Raw genomic sequence first — 17072 nt, forward strand, 5'->3', positions numbered from 1 at the left:
CGAAATGTCTTTTAAGCATTTGCTCGCATTTAGAAATGAAGCAATTGATTCATTGAAAAAATAATGAAAATAACCTTTAGCTGAAACCCATATCAGCTGAATTGTGACATTTCACTTTGTTCCCCATTCTGCTTTATTTATTTATTATTCAGCTTCAATTTCTCTTTGAGTAAAAAAAAGAATTAATTAAATAAAATAAATAATTCTGACTTTCTGAGCAGCATGAAGAGAAGTCAGCCACTAGAGGCTGCACTAGCTAAGACACAGATACAAGGATCAATAGTAAGAGAGAGAGAGGCACAGGAGTCAGTGGAGAAACAGTAAAAAAAAAAAGAGAGAGATGGTGGTAGCATACAGTTCAGCTCAGCAAGAAAGAGTGACAGAGTGAGGAGATAGCGGGGGTGAGCATCGCAGCAATTGACAACCTGAGAGAGAGAGAGAGTCTTAGCTTACTAAAGAGAGAGAGGGAGAGAGAGGAGTACCACGTTGCCCGTCCTCATATTTCCCTCTGCAGCTGTGTGAAGCAGAGTGAGCAGTGGAGAGGAGCGAGCACATCTGAGTCTCGTGGAAACAGCGGGACCCGCGTACCACTTGGCTGAGAGATCGATGCACTTACGCCGAGCCACACAGAGGGGGTGAGCCGCCCGCAGGACATCCGTGCACTACCAGAGAGGGAGCGAGAGAGTAGCCAAAGGGACGGAGAGAGTGAAGACAGCAAGAGGGGAGAAGATTACCCAGGGCCAATTTGAAAGCTTTCGGCTTGTCACTCAGAGCAAGGGTGAGTTAACTTGTGCTTGTGTGGAGTGGCAGTACATGTTCTGCAGGTACATTGTGCTTGTGACAAGTGTGTGTGTGTGTGTGTGTCAGTCCTATATCTTCACCAATGCACAGAGTTTCTGCTGTCCTGTTTCTTTTACCCCCCTCTATTTTAGCAAAGTGCATCACTTGCCAGAGCATGTGACTTACAGTCTTCTAGGCAGGTGATTAGCTCTGGAACCTCATTATCAATCAAGCCGTTATCACGCAGAGCAGAGAGGAAGACTACAATAGGTTCTTAACGACCCCCCTCTCGCCGGTTTGTGCGTTGCATGAATGCGTGCGTGTGTAGTCGAAGTGCATCTCGATGTGCTGTTGAATCCGTTTATCCTACCAGGCAAAGGTGTGCGCCTGAATAGCAGCCACGTGAGCCGTTTAATACGGGTTATTATAAAAGCTTGCTTTGAGAAAATTAATTAGAGAGCCTGATGCCGTTCAGTGTAATTTGTCACGTCTGTCAGGAAAAGCTGCCGGTTTGTTCATTTATCACGTCAGTTATGGAAAAAGAAAGCCCCCCCCCAAAAAAGCAGATTTTTTTGGTGAAATTTCTTGATGATCTTTTAGGAAATTACTTTCAAACAACAAACAAACTTAATTAACATGAATAAGGGTTAATCTAAAAAATAAAAAAAGACATCTAATAAATTTGAGCTGTGCTGTAATCATATTGCAATATTTTTAAAACTTGGTGAGGTAAATCCTGTTTTCCCAAGCCTGTCATATGCCTGTAGCACTGTGCCTTCTTGTGGACTGCTGCTTTCTTAGGTTAATTAACTGTCTTTCCAGTTCAGATAATTCAGTGACTTCAAGCTGCACTGACTTATTATTAGACATGGTGACATTTAGAAAATTGGTCTATATATGCACCACCTCTCTCTGCGTTCTCATGTTATACCTGCCTTGTAAATACCACGCCATGCTCGATCTTTCCCGTCATCCATCTGCCAGCGTCTCCGTTCCGCTTTGAGTCCCCGTTCCTCTCCCGTTCCCATTCCGCCTCTCCCTCACTGCTATACGGTGAAGGTTATTGCCATATATTGAGTCAGTTTAATTTGTCAAAGTCGTCCAGACATATTGTCCACGGTCGGAACGGGAGGAGAGGTTGGCCAGTTCAATTGACACGATATTGTACGGAACTTGACAAGAGAGTGACAGAAAAAAAGAAAGGCAGGTGCAGTTAGAAGAAGGTGGAGAGAAATGTGCTGGTTAGGTTTTCTTGTCGACACAAAAGCTGAGCAGTTCATTTCTGAGGTTTTGTGTAGGCTGCGAATGGCGAGGCTGGAGGTTATCTGTCTTTGGATTCATCATTTCTCGCACTGAGCTTTGCTTTCCTTCTCTCCCATGTGGGTCCAGTGTCATTAAGCTGAGACACCAAATCTGAGAGATCACTTTCTCTCTCCCTCTCTCTCCCACCCTCTTCTCTTTCTCTCCCCCCCCCCCCCCCCTTGTTGCACTGGACTCCCTCTGTCTTTGCCTCACGCTGGCTCTTTATCTGTTCATTACTCACTCTGTCTCTCTCTATGTCTCACAAACACAAACACACACACACACACACACACACACACACACACACACACACACACACACACACATATATATATATTCAGAAAACACGCACACATGGAGGAGGAGGCATCTGTACAAGTGAAAATGCATTTGTGGAAACTGATGCTCATAAAACATGCGTCCTTCATTTAATGTAGAATGTACAGAAATTGTGGAATTGGAGCTCAAATTAAAAACAGATTACTATACCCGGCCTCTAGTTTTGGACTTTTGCAATCTATAACAGTGGATTTAGAGGATTTCACTAGGGCACTCATTACAGCTAGAGTTATATCTGCCAGATTAATGGAGACGCAATAGCTGAAGTACAAATGCAGAAGTGCACAAATGGTTTCCACATTTGTTTTTTTTTGCATTTGCCGAGAGTCTGTTTCCGTGTCTAGAGGTCCAATTTCAAATGCAAATTGTTTCCATAAATTGCTTAAGAAGCAGGTGGTATTTGTTAAATTTTTCTCTCACGTTCCCTCTGTGTTGGGATTATGTTCACAATCTTCCTTTCTCTGTTTCCAGATCATTCACATTTATTCGAGTGCCAATGGGCAGCCGAACAAGATTGCAATTGTCTGTGTGCTAATTAATAATTTACATAATACTTCATTCTGGGAGAATTTTATTTTCCTCTGCGCCAGCGTTAATTGTGTTAGCTAAGCTACCGTCATTACTTATCATTAGGAAGACAGTTAAATGTGCACATATCCAGCTCTCATTATCGGGTGAATCATCCATCAGAAGCCACACAGATTTAAACACAGTAGCAGGAAAGAAACCGCACAACGGGGACACAAATCTTTAACCATTTGTTCTTCTGTTAGTTGGAGTTCAAGCGCCTACATCATTCGCGTAAGTAGTTTCTCTTCTTGTTTGGTAATTAGATTAGTGTTATTGTGGTTTAGAAACAAGCACCTTAACATGAACACAGTTCTTCTCATTGTCAAGTTTTGCACGTTTGCACGACTATTTTTACATCACACACTTTGTACAGCGTGCAGTATTTAAAAGCTTAAGAGAAATCTCTGTGGAAATAAAGAATTTCCTTTCCTTTCACCCGTGGTTCATCATTCAAGGAATCACCTCAGTGGCCTCCTGCACTATCATCTAAGTCTGTGTGATGAATCCCGAATGGAGGGCTCTGATTTATGTTTCCAAGGTGGAGGAGTCAGCAGAAGACTACAATTCTTCCTTTCTTTTGCTTTTCTTCACTTACCATTAACCTCATGGGATGATTTTGGCTAAGTGACACCCAAATAAACCGACGCATGCAGTTGAGGGATGTGGATCTCGTACCAAATTGTCATGCCAGAATTATTCTGTACATTGATGTGCTAGATTTGATTGGTGTGAATATTTCAGAAACTGCTGATCAGTTCTCCATCCATCCATCCATCCATCCATCGGTGGTTAGCACTGTTGCCGCACAGCAAGAAGGTCCTGAGTTCAATTCCACCATCAGGCCGGGGTCTTTCTGTGTGGAGTTTGCATGTTCTCCCCGTGTTTGCGTGGGTTCTCTCCGGGTACTCCGGCTTCCTCCCACCGTCCAAAGACATGCAGCTTGTGGGGATAGGTTAATTGAATAATCCAAATTGCCACTAGGTGTGAATGTGCGAGTGAATGTGAGTGTGAATGGTTGTCTGTCCCTATGTGTTAGCCCTGCGACAGACTGGCGACCTGTCCAGAGTGTACCCCGCCTCTCGCCCTATGACAGCTGGGATAGGCTCCAGCGCCCCCCGCGACCCTGAAAAGGATAAGCGGAAGTGAATGGATGGATGGATGGATGGAATATTTCAGAAACTGCTGATCAGTTCTCTGGATGAAAATGTCTTGCTAATGCCAGAGGTCATAGGTCAGAGACTGCTTTTCAGAGTCACTCATCGCAAAAACAGTTTGCAGAAGAGCATCTCTGAACATGCAGCCTACAAATCTGACGCAACTGTGTGATGCTGTCAGGTCAACATGAACCAAAATCTCTGAATCAGTGTGTCAGTCATCAGTGGCATGAAAAATTAAGGCGGTTCTGAAGGCAAAAGGAGGGCCCACTCAGTACTAGCTACGTCAGTTTTTAATTTTACCACTCAAACATTGCACCGCATTTTGTCAGCTTCATTACCTCATGGTTGAATATTGTGCAGCTGCCATGTTGTTATGGGGCATCCACATCTCCTAATACATGTTTATACAGGCAGGAGGTCTGCCCATTATTATGATTTATTATTATTCCTGATTTCCCATTTCGTTCTAATGAAAAATTTTTGATGCGCTTGTACATAATAGTCCACCCAGCCTCTGCTTTAAACCAGTGCCAGACATGTACCTGTCTGTCTGCATCAGTCTCCCCCGCACCACCACCACACACAAACACACTCAGTGCTTGTGTGCGCGTGCTCAGTTTCGAGGTTGTGTCCAACAGAGTTGATAGCAGGGAGTTGTCTTCATTGTTAGATAAATATTAGCAAAATAATCGATGACAAAAGACATTAAGAATGCCATTGATTGCAGAGAAATGGGACAACTCATTAGACAGATTACTTGGGAAAACACAGCTGACAGCAACTTCACAGTTGCGCCGTAAGCATGAAAAAGTCCACTGAAAATGCTGAATATTCAATACGGAGACACTTGTGGGCTTTGTAGTCCTGATTTCTTGGTGGGTGGTGTTGTCCAGACTACAGACACTATGTGCTGTGAAAGACAAGCTGGCTACAGTTTGTCTGAACAACCCTCTTTATTTAAGAACAGCGCAGCAGGACAGCATTTTTACCCCACTCCCTGCAGCACCTGTCACACTCACATCTGTCCCTCTGTTATCAGCGGCAGGTAGACACTTACCGATAAGTAGGCTGTAAAAGTGCTGTAAAAATGCTGTAATTAATAATTTTATGACTATTTATAAGATAAATTGTATATAATGTTGCATAACTTGATAAGCAAGATAGATTTCTATCAAGTTTTGTAATGAAAATAACCAAGAATATAATGGATATGATAATTAACTCCTTAATAGATTGACAAATGAATGCAACATCTTTGTTTACATTGCATAAACCTTTCCAACATCTATAAGTTAACCCTTATTTATTTGTTTTGTTTTTTTCAGTATTAATAGATGTTTACAGACTGTTGGGTGCCGTGTCCTCCAGCTCTGTTCTAGTGGTGTAACCTTATGGAGAACAATAGTGTAAGTGCTCACGAAGGCAGTGCAAATATGCTGTTTTTGTAAAACCCTTTAAAAACAAGGTCAGTTAGCATAATGATGTTAAATTAAATAGTACGTATTGAGTTGTTTGGCCCTGGTCCAGATCTGGAGTCTTTTGATATGGAGTCCAATCTGATTCATTGCAATCGTGTTTGTTTCTTTTTCCCTCATAAAGGCTGTCTGGATGAACACAGTCAATGACTTCATTGGATTTCACCACACAGAGCAAAGTTTCATTTGATTACACAAGGCTAATTAGCTGATATGCTACCAGTGATGTTCATCAGGATAACTGGTGAAATCATTGGCTACAAATACAGTGATGTGAAAAATAAAGTACACCTGCCTGGTGTTCTGAGGTTTTATGTGTGAGGATATAAAAAAAAAATCATCTGGTCATTAGCAGGTTCTAAAATTAGCTAAATAAAACCTCTTATGAATGACAACACATGACATAGCACAACATCATTATTTATGATTATTTAAAAACTTAACCAAAGAGCAGTGTGAAATACTAAGTACACCTTACGATGTAGTAGCTTGTAGAATTAAACTTAGCAGCACTAACTTGTTGAAGCAGTTGTTTTGTCTATGATTTTATCTCTCACAACGTTGCGGAGGAGTTTTCACCCACTCTTCTTAACAATGTTGCTTCAGTTCAGTGAAGTTTGTGGGCATTCGTTTATCAGCGGCTCTCTTAAGGCCTCGCTACAGCATTTCAGCCAGATTGAGGTCTGGAGCATCTTTTCCTTTTTCAGCCATTCTGTTGTCGATTTGCTGCTGTGCTTGGGTTCATTGTCCTGTTGCATGACCCGGTTTGGGCCAAGCTTTAGCTGTTAGACAGATGGCCTCACATTTGACTCTACAATACTTTGGTATTCACAGGAGTTCACGGTCGCCTCGATGACTTTCTAGTGTCCAGGTCCTGTAAATGCTCAAATCATGACCCCTCCACTGCAATACTTGACTGTTGGTGCAAACTGCACAAATATGCCATGTTGTGTTTTTGCCATGTGGTGGTGTGCATCATAAGCAGATATCTCCACTTCAGTCTTGTCCGTCCAAAGGACATCGTTCCAGAAGCCTTGGGGTTTGTTCAGATGCAGCTCAGCACACGTCATGCTGCCATGTTCTTTTTAGAGAGATTCTGGCAACCCTTCCAAACAAAGCGTACTTGTTTAGCTTTTTTCTAATTGTACTCTCATGAACTTTGATATTTAACATGCTAAATGTAGAGTCTGAGATGTGGCTTGTTAGTTTTTAGCAGTTTCTCCGAGCATTACGCGGTCTGACCTTGGGTTGAATTTGTTGAAACGTCCACTCCTGAGAAGATTGTGTCAATGTGTTAACACCCACCGAATGCTGCAGACCAGCAAACTGTCCAAATATCTGCTCTTATAGAGGTTTTCACACATGCTGACGATCAGTTATTTGATTAACAAGTTTTTGGCTGCGACTTACCCTCTTAATTCCCATGGAAGCAGTAAAGGTGTACTTGTTTTTTCACCATAGCTGCGAATAGTAGCTCCTGCGTTTTGGCTCAGTTTTTGTTAAATAAATAATGACATGGTATATTATGTCCTGCGTTGTAGATCATCTTTGCCTGTATTTATCTAGTTCTAAGCCCTGCTAAGGATATGTTTTGTTTTTTTTAATTGATTAATACAAAACAACATTTTTTAAACTGCAAGAAGCTGCTACATGAATGTTGTGTGCAGACTGGAATACAATTAGAGAAGAGATAAAAAAAACACATTTGTTACCGATCAATTGTGCTTATGTATTTTGTCAATCTAACAACCCAGCTCTTTTATTTCAGCGATTCAGAAACATTCACATACTCCTGGGTTCCATGACAGTGCTTTTCATCATGCAATAATGAAAACGGGTTTGCCAGCACAGTTTCTTGGTTTTCCAGAAGCATCTTCAAACTGCTGTTCATTTCATTTTGCTGAGATTTAATTGATTTGCTTAAGGCTGCATATTTTGTAGTCAAAACGTATCTTTACTGTGTACTAACGAAGGCTGAGGCTGTTTAAGTAAACGCTGGAGACCAATCCAACAGTGAGCATCACATCTCTACACTGTTGATTTCTCAACCACAAAGCACTTTATTAACAGAGAACGGATGAATGTGCCAATTATGCTAATCTTATCAAGACACTTGTCTGTTTGACTGCCTCGAGTCTCAAACAGCAGAGTCTGTGAGCATTCTCAAGGAAAAAATAATAGACCGAGGGGCCGACGAAACCGAAACTTTGAGGTTTTTCTGCGAGATGTTCAAATTTCACATACTCTAAACAGTATGCAGAGGTTAGATTTTGTACGAAGGCATCTCTTTCCTTTATTTGGAACCATTGAGGAACTATTTTTAAACCCAGGAATGTAGCCAATCAATGGACTGTGCTGTAAATGTGGTCAGAAGTGCTTAAAAACTGTATATCACATATGATTTACGGGGCAGGACGGAACTTGGATTGGTTTTTGAGCTTGAGCGTTGTGTGCGGCTTCAGTTTTACAGTGTGTTAAACAGCAATTGAAGAGATGGAAAACGACAAAGCTGATAGGATCATAAAATGTGTGGAGGAATGTGAACTGCCCACTTGAAATAATGTGCGTAAGATATGAGAGCTTTACACCGGAGCCCTTTTTTCCTCGCCTTTCCGTCCCGAACCTGTGAGGCAAATTTCCCAAATGGGATGACACAGCTGAACTGATAAGCCTCTGATTTATATTGTATCATGGAGTGCTGTATGGACATTATCACCTCAATCTGCGAAATAGCGGGGCGAAAATGGCTTCTTTTGCCACTGTGCTTTAAATCCAAACAGTTCAGAGTTCAGCTGAGTGCACTTGTTGGGTAAGTATCGCTGTTTTCAGGATCTGTGGCATGTGGTGTTACATTATGAAGTACCTTCCGTAGCCAGCATGTGTTATATATTTTTTACAAGTGCCTGCCTTATGAATCTTGTGGGGATATGCTTGAGAGGTTTTATTTTTATCCTCGTTCTTGCAGTCCTCCCCAGCGTTTGGAGTAGCTGGGCAGGCCACGTTAATGATCCTCATTAGCCAAGGAGCTTGAATCCAAACTGGAATTCTTCCACTTCAATTGCTACTTAACATTTGGTGTTCTTCTCTCTCTACTGTCTGTCTTTCTCACTATCTCTCCCTTTCTGTCATGACCCAGCGTTTTGTGTTTCTTTTTGGGTTCATCTTGTGTTTGGTGTTTATTCTGATTCTGTATTAATTCTTTGGGTTGGTTGTCGTGTTTATTATCCCTACCTGTGTCTCCCCTCTGTGCTCCGTTCAGGTCCCTGTGTTTTTGTTGCTAAACAGTCTGGGTGTTTCCGGTTTTACTTTGTAGGTCTGCCTCTCATCATGTCCATTAGTATCAGCTGTGTCCACCCCTGCATGTCATCTCCTCATTACCTAGTGTGTATTTATAGTGTGTGTTGGCTTCTGTTCATCGTCGGATCGTCTGTGTTTCTCGGTGTAACTACGTCTCTCTGCATTCTCCGCTCCCCGTTTCATGCTTAGGTTTGTTATTTAGTTTTCCCAGTCTAGGTTTTTTCCAGTCATTCGTCTTGTCTCACTACCTGTTCAGTTGCTCCACTTCTGCAAATAAAACTTCATTCTCATCACCAGTCAACTGCCTGCATTTTGGGTTCTTTTCCTCCTACACCACACGGCTCACGCCGGCAGCCGTGACACTTTCTCTCTCCGTCTGACTTTGCTTCTTCACTTCCCCCTCTTTCTGCAGCAGCATCGTTTCTTTTCCTCCCTCATTGTCTCGTTCTGTCTCTCTCGCTCTCCTCCTTTTCCCACTTCGCTGTCTGCACTGGGAAATAATCCATAAAGGTCTTCCATCTCTTTCAACCTCTTCTTCAAACGTATTTTTTCAAGATATTTACTGCACGGTGCAATTCCCTGGATGCAGGTGTGTTCCTGTGTGCTGATGCTGTAGCTGCTGTGAGTGATCATGTATGAGCACATAGCTGAAAAAAAGGGAAGTGTTCCAAATGACCTCTGATACTAGTTGCTTTTTCTCCCCTACTGTGAAGTAAAAAGCTTAAAGTTCAGGCGTGAGCCCCCTCCAGGCAGCCTGTGAAGGATGTTCGGATATATAAACATATCGGCTCAAGAGACACCTTTAGCTAAAGGGTAAATATGCTCTGGCTCTGTTTATACAACAGCTGTGCTGTGGTGAGAGGCAAACTTTTGATGCTGCTGTTTGATATCTGCACTCGTACCGTCCAAGCTTCCATACGGCACCATTTTGATACTTATTTAAATGTGCTGCCTTAATATAACCTTTATTTAGGAAGGAAAGTCACGCTGATCACCGGGGGGGGGAATAAATGTCCCCTAAAATGTGCCCTGAATGCATGAATTCTGATTCTGGTTCCGCTGTGTTGAATGAGCAATTTTGGAGAATTTGATAGAGGCAAAGATAAGGTTAAATACTAACAATTCTGCAGAAGTTAGCTATGTTGCCTCAGCTGTGAAGCATGCAGATCTCTTCAAATGTGACATTAAGCCTTTTTGGAACATGTGTACTTTACACGGTGCTCAAAACCGCTCAGCTGGTACAGTAGTATTGCAGTGAAGATCATAAAACTTCGACATCGAAAGAAAAATCCTCTCATCTAGTATTCATTACTTGGGCAACTATATGACATGATCAGACTATGAATTAGTATTAGAGTTCTGATAATAGCCTTAATGAATATTTAAATTGATTTTAAATGAGATGGTTCATACTGCATGCTGTCTTCTCTCCTTGTAATTAACCTGTCAAATTGATAGCCTAAAAACAAAGTCTTCTAATAAGCTGTAAACTTGGCTCAGAAAAGATATGTCTTCCTTATATTTCGGTTGGACGATAGCCTGGTATTTTTATTTTCAGTATGTTTGGAAGAGGCAAACTCTGGAGTGAGTAAAGATGTCTTTTTGATGTTTGAAGTACATCATCCAGTGTGTCGGTTTGGAGTAAGAAACGAGAGCGTAGCGTGGAAAGCCTTGCAGCCAGTGCTGTTTTTAAATCTGTTGAGGCAAGTCCAGCTCAAGTTTATAAAGTCATTTGAGACATGTCCAAGTCAAGCAAAGCCAAGTTTTCATAAGCATAATGGAAATCTGCTGCAACTTTGAATATTTTCCTTTCAAAGTTGCGAAGATAGTTAATTGCATTTGAACCTGTTTCCAAATGGGATGTGGTGTAAGACGCGAGAATGCAATGATTTGCATTTCATTTAACACTTGTATTCAACTGAAAATAATGTAAAAAAAGATGTTAAGAAGAGTTTTTAAAAATTAAAACAAAATTTGAACAGGTATGTGTGTGCATCTCTTCTTTTAGGATAAATCTAAACATTTGGGAGCTGAAGAGACCAGTTGCCGTAGCCAGTTTTTGCTAGATTTAGTCATAGCGCTTCTAATGTTTAACACTGGACAAAGGCTAATTTATCAGCTGATATTAGCTATGCGCAATCTGTTGGTATCTGCATTTGTAAGTGCTGATAAATACGGGAGAAACACCGTTCAACCAGTAAGTCCAAGAAAGAGTTAGGCAGAGCATAAATTGGTAATCCACGACTTCTTGTGACAATAAATCAAGATTCTTTTTAAATTTCATAGGCACAGATTATCTTAGTAAGAATTCCTAAATAACTGCACATAACAAAGGTTAGTTAGTCTGTTTATGTTTTGAGTGTCAAAAAGAGAAAAAACTACCTGGTATATCAGACTTTTAAATACCCAAACACTGGTATTAGTCTTAAAAATCCAGTTAGTCAGACTTAATATAGCATCATGGGTGCTGGCTTTAGAACTGTGGTCTGAGGAGAACACAACATTCATGATTTCCAGAAAAAACAAAAATACAGTTTGAATTTGTCAAAGAAGAGGACAATTTCACTCTCGACCTCCGCCTGTACACTGTTATCAGCCTGGCTTTTTAGGAATTTTTTGGGGTTTTAGTCGTGATACTTGAAGGTCTGACCATCCGAGAATGTAAAGCGCCCAGAGATCAATCCTGGTTATGAATTGCACGATCGAGTTTTAACTGGAATGTGTGGCTCCAGCGGTGAAATGCGTTCAATGACAAATGGTCTTTAGAGATCCTGAGCCGGTGCTGTGATTTCCACCACATAATTGGGACTGTTTTTAATCCAGTGTCACCCTACGGCTAGAAGATAATGACCGTTCAGGATTTTTAGCTGCCTCTCTTGGGTGCAGACACGTCTTTGGATTCTCTGAATATTTTTGGTGATATTTTGTACCAGATGAAAAAAGATGAAATTCCTAAATATTTCTGTTATTCTTAGAAATAGTTTATTAACTTGAATTACTTGCCTTCTATCACAGAGTTGTAAATGCCTCACAGTAGCTCCTTCTGAAAGACTCACAGTCATGTTATCAGCGATAGGTCCTTTCGATCTATCCCAGCATTTTTTTTGACACGTGTTGCTAACATCACCTTCAAAATTGAACACAACCAAGTACATTTTGTGCCATTTTCAATTAAAAATACTGTTTAAATGATTTACAAGTCGAATTCCATTTTTCATGGCGTCCCGTCCTTTCAGATGCAGGTTTGGGTTAGTCTGGTAGCTGCTTTCAGAGCCTGACACCTGGATGATAAACAGCATGTGCATGCCAAACAGATTTTTAGTTTTCAGACAGCATCAATTCTTAACCTGCAATGAACTGATGGTGGAAAAGCTCTGCAATGCATACATTACAAAGTCCTTTTAAAATCTACATATTCTTCAGATTTTCATGATCTCAGTGGGAATGCTATTCTGTTTTTCCTGTCAGTACTACAGTGCACGTTGCTTCATTTGCTCCCCTTTTCACACTTACAACTCTTCCACTTTTGTTTTGGTCATAAAACACTCCTTTCTAGGTGAAACTTGTCTTTGTTCCAAGATTTAGCCTAATATGACCGCAAAACAACTTTTTCAATCAAACATGGCTACCACAAGCCAATTAAATCACATCCATACTGCAGTTAATTGCACATGTGATTAAGAACTAAGACAGCTCTTTGTCTTTGTGAACTTTCCATCTGTCTGCCATTTAGCAGAATGGTGTCATTAACGTAATATGTCCTTAGCTCATACGAAAAGCCATTCTCATTCCTAGCACACACTCAGCAATTATACCTGCTCCAGTTCTCCCATTTGCATAGTTTTATAGACTATGCATTCAGATAGATTGGGTTTTCTACTTAATATGCAGCACAGAGCTGTTATGGGTTGGTTTGCACAATGTATACCTAATAATTGGCTCAACTAAGCAAACACTTTTACTTAATATCATAGCACAGGGATACAGATATATTAATCAGTATCTCAGCTGTGTAAAATGAAAACAGTGTACATTTCATCCTTTTTTTAAAAAGACTATAGCGTCTGTTGTCACTGAGGTATGGGTTGCAACAAAGATCATCACTGAATCATCATGAAGAAGCAGCCATTTTTAAAATGCTGTACCACATGTTGGAAAGAGCAGTCAGTATGTTTGGTTCGTTCTTCTGTGTGATGTTCAGTTCATGTGTTTACTAACAGACATGTGTTTAGTGCCAGGATATAAAGAATCGTTTATCAATTCATAAATGAATACCTAAATAGAGTGTATAATGTAGTGCCAAGTATTTTGGTTGACACAAGTAAAATAATCATCTGCTTATGGGATTAGTTTCTCCTTCTGCAGATGACTTGTACTGTGATCAGAGCATAGTGGTACACAAACCAGTCCTCGTTCTTCTGCAGCTTCTGGTTAGTGCAACCCTCCATATCAATGCAAATGCACAGAGTAGAACAATGATGACTCAATCTGACCACATAACGAGAAAGCCATGTTTAGCACCACTGTGGTTTGGGCTTTAATGTTCACCTGGTGTGCTGTCTCATCAATTGAGGCAGCTGACCAAGTATTTTCAATGGATTTTTGACAGTAAAGAGATTGATTAATTCTACCTATGTAAATACTGCAGTAGCTGCTTTTTTTTTTGGCTTTTATAATATCAGAGTACTCGTTTGGATGAGAGAATTTCACATTCTTCACTGTAGACTCTACATGTACATGCACCATGACCATGCACCATGTTCTGATGGAAAAAAGTATTCTGATGAGGCAATACTGCCTTTACCCTGCAGACTTTTCATTGATCTATTCCGATCAATATCGTTTTGGAGAGCGATGAGACGCTTCTCAGAATACTTTCATTAGACCTTTCCAAAAACATCAGAGGTGCTATCTGGAAGCCGGGAAGACACCCCGGAGGCTCTGTGGCAAGGTGGAAATCATCCTCGTTGTGTAGCTGTTGAAAGATTTTTTGGGATGTTTAAATGGTATTTTGAATGAGAAACAACAGAACAGTTACGGTATTATTCCCTTTGCATTACTTACACTGTTAAATAAGATTAGGACAACTGTTGTAGTTTTTCAGTCAGCTGTTATTGGCAAATTCTAAACTAGATATCTATAAATCTGTGTATATATAATTAAAGTTTTGTTATTTCATTACGACTCTGCCTGAAAAATAAATAAGGGTTTGTTTTTCTTTTTGGATTTTTATGCTCAGGACAAAAAAAGAAGTGGAAAAAAGTGCCTCAGGCCTAAATTGATTTAAATATTTAATTTTTCATATTTATGTGACCACCAATTAATGAGCTTCTTTAATTGCTTGTCACATAATTGCACTTGCATTGAATACCCTGGAAAAATACGTGTATTGGAAAAAAAAGTTACCTTAATAGCTAACTTGTTTAATCAGACTTAAATTTTTGAGCCTCATTGACTTTACAATAGATTTAAATTTCAATAATTTTTGCAGTGCCGCCAATCGGAGACGAAACTTAAAGCTAGCGCGTTACACATTAGAACAACCTTGATGATGGTTCATGAGCCAAACTGATGCTCCAGTTTGCTGTTTTTAATCAAAGTTGGTCCGTGGCACATTTTCTTCACATGCATATGATTATAGCATAAAATCAAAAAGTAGAAAAAAACAAGCTGTTATTTATTTATTTGTTTGCTTGTTTGTTTTTTGGTGGGTTCATTAATTAATGATGATTCTTTTTTGCATTTTCCCAAGTGAATATAAAAGTACCATTAGTAACCACATGCTCAAAAATGTATTATTACAATTTTAAAGACATTTTGAGAAACATGGCTATTTGCTCTGCTGACAAGTATTGTAGATGAGATTAGGATGAGTATTTGTGTTGTGGCAAAACCCACAAATGGTGTTTTTAGTACATTTCATACAGATGTGTCCATTATATGAACCTTGGGTCACTACTTTTATGAAGATGTTTTTCTCTTTTTTGGGATCTTTCCTGTTGTTTTGCATGTGGGTGTGAAGGTTAAACAAACATGATGCTGTGTGGTAATTTGTGGATATTAGAGATGCTGCAACATGTTTTTTGTAACTTCAGGGAGCGTGTTAACTTTCCCCGCCGTGCTTCTTATCTTTATGGTAAACGAAGCTAATTGCCTCAAGGCTTCATCCTCATTATTCATGCTTGTAGGCTTGAAACTGAATTGATCTTCTCACAGAACTCTCTGCAAGAAAGCCAATATGCTTATGTCCCAAAATGTCTAATTATTCTGATAAGCTTTTTAAAGATTAAACCCATAATAGATAGAAACTTCCACATATATATTGTTTATCATCAGTTTGAAGGAGCGTAGGTTTGTGAGTCTCTGCTCAGAGCATCATTTTTGTGTCTCCTCAGGTTGGACTGAGTGCACTTCACTGGAGAACACAGAGTGTTTGGCAGACGAGATAAAAAGTGTGAAGAGACTTCTGTTGTTTGTTTGTTGCTGAACAGCTGCATTGACTTACCTGAAAATTTTTGAATTCACAGATATCTGCGTGTGATGATGCATGGCCAATTAAAACACTTAAATTAAGAGATTTGTAGATTTACGAATTACATGAAGAGTTTATATTGACAAATCACTGTGCTATAGTCCATGTATAATATAAAATGCCATTCTGTCTTACGTGACAAAAATAAAACATTTACAGGTATACAGATTGTGTAAAGCACTGATTCTTAAAGCTTTATAATGTATCTATTCAGATGATTGTGTTTTATTTTAACAATAGTTTTTTGACACAACAGTATTTACATTTAGAGTTTTATTTACAATAGAAACACCAGCGGCACAGATGGACTTTGCTTTGAGAACCTTGGGAATAAAGGTTAAGAATAAATTCTAAATAATCTAAACAGTTTGTCTTGATAATAAATCAGGACATAATGCTAGGCCTGTTAATTAATTCCTTTTTAAACACTAATCCAAAGGTAAGAATCATTAATCACTACAGTGGTTTTTAGGTCAGAGAGATTTGTGGTGTTTTGGCACCATTTTCACAAAACCAGTGTGTGAGAATAAGTGAGAGCAGAGCCACCACAATGCAGAGGTAGTTTTTCTGCTACCTCTACACCTTTACAACAATTAAAATGTTGTACCCTTAATTATTGTGGTGGTATCCAAACACTAACTGCTAGAAACCAAATGACTTCCTGACAGCCAATGGGTCACACGGCAGTTCGTACTGCTGTGCCGCTGATTAAATTCACCCAATAATTAAGCAGACATCATTGATTCCCTGCAGAGAAACGGAGAAATGGAGTATGTGTGTGTGTGAGAGAGAGACTCTCCATGGGTCCCTGTGCTTCCTGTAGCCCCTGCAGCGGTGGGACAGTCAGATATGCTTAATTTGGGATTTGAGCATAAGTCGATTCCACTTAAACAGACAGTGGTGGTTGGACACATCGATGTTCCATGCACTGTTGACTCTCATCATTTTCCTCCTCTCTGACTTCCTCTGTGTAATTGACAGAGCGATCGAAGGCCACGCGAATGTGTGTCCTAGATTATGACTTTAATGTGAGTCAAATGTGGAGTGTAAGAATGTAAAACTAAACAATTACATTCTACTTTAAGACTGTTGTAAAATACCAAAGGCTTTATAAGTGAGACTTAGTAGAGTTTTTTGTTTGATGTTAACAGGCAAACACAGATAAGAGTAAGGTTAGGGGCTAGTTAATAAATGTAGCGATTCAGGTAGGTCTGGTGAATTCAATAATGCAAATATATGCTCATGTGGGTGCCTTCCTGGTTTTACTGTTGTTGTTTTTCTCTCATCTTTGTGAGAATGTAGGATGCACACCGCTCATTACCAGCAGAGATGCCTGAAAATGAATGCATTATTAATTAGAGTCGGTGGAAAGATAAAGATTTTTGTAAGAACCAAGCAAACACTAACTTCTAACCATTGTTTCTGTAATATGATGCCTGTCCAGTTATTTTCATCAGTTGAAAATAACTGTATGCTAAGTCTTTTACAGTTGTATTAAAAGGAATGTTTTCATAGGTCTCTATGGAGTCCTATGAAGTACACCCTTACTGCGTTCATGGGATTTAAGACAGTAAGTCGCATCCAGCTGCTTCTAATCAAATGCACTTGATTAAGCCTAGC

General features: G+C 39.8%; 1 protein-coding gene across 4 annotated transcripts in view; it reads left to right on the forward strand.

Moving 5' to 3' along the window:
* The first annotated feature begins 646 nt into the window (after window positions 1–646).
* The window catches only part of tnr (tenascin R (restrictin, janusin)), a 216458-nt gene continuing 200032 nt past the window's right edge, over window positions 647–17072 (forward strand). For 2 of the 4 annotated variants that reach the window (XM_082513735.1, XM_082513736.1), the window contains exon 1: window positions 3098–3222. The gene's annotated coding sequence lies outside the window, so the exon portion shown is untranslated. Of the gene's footprint in view, window positions 779–3097; window positions 3223–17072 lie in introns of those variants that run through there. The other 2 variants (XM_082513738.1, XM_082513737.1) reach the window with 2 other exon arrangements.

This window comes from Aulonocara stuartgranti, assembly GCF_965226115.1.
Source record: "Aulonocara stuartgranti genome assembly, chromosome: 18".
Taxonomy (NCBI): domain Eukaryota; kingdom Metazoa; phylum Chordata; class Actinopteri; order Cichliformes; family Cichlidae; genus Aulonocara; species Aulonocara stuartgranti.